We start from the raw sequence: 5153 nt of genomic DNA, 5'->3' as shown, positions 1-5153 counted from the left end.
CCTATAATGCAAAGTGTGTTGCAGTGAGAGCCATATAATGCAGAGTACGTCGCAGTGAGAGCCATGTAATGCAGAGTACGTCGCTGTGAGAGCCATATAATGTAGAGTGTGTTGCAGTGAGAGCCATACAATGCAGAGTACGTCGCAGTGAGAGCCCTATAATGCAGTGTGTCACAGTGAGAGCCCTATAATGCAGAGTACTTCGCAGTGAGAGCCCTATAATGCAGAGTACGTCGCAGTGAGAGCCATATAATGCAGAGTATGTCGCAGTGAGAGCCATATAATGCAGAGTGTGTTGTAGTGAGAGCCATATAATGCAGAGTGTGTTGCAGTGAGAGCCATACAATGCAGAGTACGTCGCAGTGAGAGCCATATAATGCAGAGTATGTCGCAGTGAGAGCCATATAATGAAGAGTGTGTTGTAGTGAGAGCCATATAATGCAGAGTGTGTTGCAGTGAGAGCCATACAATGCAGAGTACGTCACAGTGAGAGCCCTATAATGCAGAGTATGTTGCAGTGAGAGCCATATAATGCAGAGTATGTTGCAGTGAGAGCCATATAATGAAGAGTGTGTTGTAGTGAGAGCCATATAATGCAGAGTGTGTTGCAGTGAGAGCCATACAATGCAAAGTATGTCGCAGTGAGAGCCCTATAATGCAGAGTGTGTTGCAGTGAGAGCCCTATAATGCAGAGTACTTCGCAGTGAGAGCCATATAATGCAGAGTACGTCGCAGTGAGAGCCATATAATGCAGAGTGTGTTGCAGTGAGAGCCATATAATGCAGAGTACGTCGCAGTGAGAGCCATATAATGCAGAGTACGTCGCAGTGAGAGCCATATAATGCAGAGTGTGTTGCAGTTAGAGCCATACAATGCAGAGTACGTCGCAGTGAGAGCCATATAATGCAGAGTGTGTTGCAGTGAGAGCCATATAATGCAGAGTACGTCGCAGTGAGAGCACTATAATGCAGAGTACTTCGCAGTGAGAGCCCTATAATGCAGAATATGTCGCAGTGAGAGCCCTATAATGCAGAGTATGTCGCAGTGAAAGCCCTATAATGCAGAGTACTTCGCAGTGAGAGCCCTATAATGCAGAGTACTTTGCAGTGAGAGCCCTATAATGCAGAGTACTTAGCAGTGAGATCCTTATAATGCAGAGTGTGTTGCAGTGACAGCCATATAATGCAGAGTGTGTTGCAGTGAGGGCCATATAATGCAGAGTGTATTGCAGTGAGAGCCATATAATGCAGAGTGTGTTGCAGTGAGGGCCATATAATGCCGAGTGTGTTGCAGTGAGAGCCATATAATGCAGAGTACTTCGCAGTGAGATCCATATAATGCAGAATACTTTGCACCGAGAGCCATATAATGCAGAGTAATTTGCAGTGAGAGCCATATAATGTAGAGTACTTCACAGTGAGAGCCATACAATGCAGAGAGCGTCGCAGTGAGTACCATATAATCTAGAGAGCGTCGCAGTGAGAGCCATATAATGCAGAGTACTTCGCAGTGAGAGCCATATAATGCAGAGAGCATCACAGTGAGAGCCATATAATACAGAGAGCGTTGCAGTGAGAGCCATAGAATGCAGAGAGCGTCGCACTGAGAGCCATATAATGCAAAGTACTTCACAGTGAGAGGCATATAATGCAAAGTACTTCACAGTGAGAGCCATATAAACTAGAGACCGTCACAGTGAGTACCATATAATCTAGAGAGCGTCGCAGTGAGTACCATATAATCTAGAGAGCATTGCAGTGAGTACCATTTAATGCAGAGACATCAAATAATGCAGAGCGACGCAGTAAGCACCATGTAATGCAGAGTGCGTCGCAGTGAGCATCATATAATCTAGAGAGCGTCGCAGTGAGTGTCATTTAATGCAGAGGTGCCAAATAATGCAGAGAGTGTCGCAGTCAGTGCAATATAATAGAGTGTTGCAATGAAGGCCATATAATGCACAGCGCCTCAGTGAGCACCATGTAATGCAGAGCGCTGCAATGAGCGCCATATAATGCAGAAAGCGCCACAGTGAGCTCCATAAAAATGCACAGAACATCAACGATCTATATATAAGTTATGAAGTGAAGTAATTAATATTAATAAAGCCCCTCACACACACAGTATGCATTAAATTAATACCCCCCCACACACACTACATTAATACAACACACCACATACAGTATTAAAATCACACTCCTAACCTCCCCTTTGCATACAGATAACACTGGCACTTACCTGTACAGGTAGAGGATCCCTGCTGGGGTCCAAGGCCATGAAACAACTGGATGACACTGACAGAGGGCTTGCCGCTAGATTGGAGGAAGAGGCGGGGTCTCTGGGTTAGGGGGTGGGCCTCAGCCATGGAAAATCAGGTTGCTTGAAAAATAGATAAAATGGAGGGGGCGGGGCCTCTGGGTTAGAGGGCGGGGTCTCTGTCAGAGTGCTTGTATAACAGACAGGAGGGGGCAGGAAGGGGCTGGGCTGGGCCTCGTCTCAAGCATTCTGGTCTATTGACAGCCTTGTCAGGTAGGGGAGGGCCACTCTCCTCCTCCGTACAGCCCACCTCCTGCGGTACAGCGTGGACGGCCGACCGCAGCGCAAAGTCAGATTGACTCATTATTAGTACTGTCTTTATTGTTGCGGGCCCCGGTGCAATGCACCGCCGATAATTCCGCGGACCCTCCCGCAGTTGCCTAGCAATGGGATACCCCTAAGGCATTCCAAATGCCCTAGGCATTTGCCTGTAATGCCTATGCCTAGGGCCGGCTCTGAGTGCCGCACTTGTATTTGCCTATATATATATTATATTATAGGTCATAAACAACGTACCAACGGTGGCGGTCAGACCACCGCAAGTGTAGACAGTTTAAAACATTAAGTCTCCAGGTGAAGCAGCTTGTAGCTCCAGTAAACTTGTTGCGCTGTTTGGGTAACGCTAGGCCATGCCCTTGCTTCATGCTGAGACTTAGGGGTCTATGTACTAAGCAGTGATAAGAGACAGAGAGAAAAGTGATAAGTCTGTGATAAGGTGCCAGCCAGTCAGCTCCCAACTGTCATTTTTCAAACACAGCCTGTGAGATGGCAGTTTGGAGCTGATTGGCTGGCGCCTTATCACTGACTTATCACTTTTCACTCTGTGTCTTATCACTGCTTAGTACATAGACCCCTTAATGTTTTAAGCTGTACTTTGAATAAATGTTTTTGATAAGGCGCTATGTGGCGCACTCTGTTTGCTTTTTAGAATTATTTACCCATTGCGTGTATACGGGGAGTCTTGAGAAAAAGGGGAGGATGCCAGCCCAATACACGAGGCAGTGCATACAGATTAGGGGTGTGCACCGGCCACTTTTCGTGTTTTGGTTTTGGATCTGAATCTTTCTTCGTGTTTTGGATCTGGAGTGGTTTTGCCAAAACCACCCTTCCGTGTTCTGTGTTCTGGGTTTTGTGTTTTGGATCTGGATTTTTTCTTAAAAAATACAAAAAACTCTAAAATCACATAAAATGGGCCTTTTTTTGTTCCTACGCTATTAATAACCCCAATAACATTAATTTCCTGAGCCTGGGTGCCCTGGAGAGGGTGACCCCAGCTCTCCAGGGATCCCCGGCCTGGGCTGACAAGTGGTCAGGGCTGATGCTGCGGCTGGGGGGCCCGGTGAAAGGGCTCCCCTGGCTGTGGCATCAGCCCCCCGCTAGAAAAAGTCCGGTGCTGGTTCTGGAACATACAGGGGAACCCTACTCATTTTTTTCCCCTGTATTTCCAGAACCAGGACCGGATCAGAGCCCAGAGCTGGTTGCGCAGAATATGGGGGACCCCTACGTCGTTTGTCCCCCGTATTTTGGCAACCAGCGCTGGTTCTGACTAGCCCCGTGCTGGTTGTGCTTAAGTACAGGGGACCCCTACGTCGTTTGTCCCCTGTATTTAAGCACACCCAGCACTGGGTCACTAATGCCCGGGGCTGGTTGCTCTTTTTTGGGGGGGTGTACGCCATTTTTTTCTTTTTTTACACAGGTTTTTTTTTTTACCACAGCAGCACAGTCGGGTCTCACTGACCCATCTGTGCTCTGTCACTGTCAATCACACAGATGCATGTAGCACGGATCTCCCGAGTCCGTGCTACATGCAAATGAGCACCATAATGCTGATTGGCTGAGAGCCGTGACAGACGGCTCTGTCTGCCAATCAGCACTTTGCCCATTAAAGGCAAAGGCATTTTTTTTAAATGGCCGCTCGAGGCAAAACCTCGAGATCCGACAGCAGATCTCGAGGTTTTGCTTCGGGAGAGGGATCCGCGGCAGACAGGGAGATCCGAGCTTGGGCTCGGATCGCCCCGGATCCCCGAAGTTTGGGTGGGTTTGGTTCTCAGGGAACTGAACCCGCTCATCCCTAATACAGACCAGCTTTGAATGATTTGAAAAGCACCGGGACTGACTTTTTCATGTTGTGACCAAATGTTACACTGAAAGATAGTCTGTCAAATCAGGCTGATCAGTGAACGCTCTGAACAACTATCTTTCAGTGTATGGACATGAAAATATTCTGCCAAATGCTCAAAAACAGTAAAAACAAGGGTTTTTGATTTTCAAGCATGTTTGGTCTGCCAAACCGTGAGTCAGCAGATGCCTTTTCTCTTACCTGTGTATGGTAAAATCATGAAGATAAATATATTAATCCATGGGGTCACTTCAAGATCTTTTGCTTCTGGCAGATCATTGTTTGTTTGTTAGAACCCTACATAGCTTTGTGCTGTTAGTAAGTAAATAAGAATGAAATCTGAAAAATAATAACCTAACTCAGAATAATAGACCAACATATCTATATAGATGTGTTTAAAAAGAGAAATAAAATGGTGAAGGAAAAACAAGACTGAGACGTTTATTACATAAACATTTCCTGCAATAATGACTGATACCCCTTTTCCACTAACCTCAAAATCCTGGGTTATATTACATGTGAGCGCGCATGAACCCAGGATTTTTGTCAGTGGAAATGGGTCAGCCTGGGTCCAGTGTTCCGGGAGTAGAACCCTGGTAGCTAGCAGGGTTTTACCCTGAAAGGACCCAGGAAGGCTCAGTTGAAATGGGTATCCCAGGTCATTTCCAGCATGGGGAGATTGGCATTTGGAAATTATGTCATCTCCAAGCACCGCCTG

The sequence above is a fragment of the Taudactylus pleione genome, unplaced genomic scaffold, assembly GCF_031769625.1.
Source record: "Taudactylus pleione unplaced genomic scaffold, aTauple2 ptg000121l, whole genome shotgun sequence".
Lineage (NCBI taxonomy): Eukaryota > Metazoa > Chordata > Amphibia > Anura > Myobatrachidae > Taudactylus > Taudactylus pleione.
Note: the sequence above shows the minus strand (reverse complement) of the source record.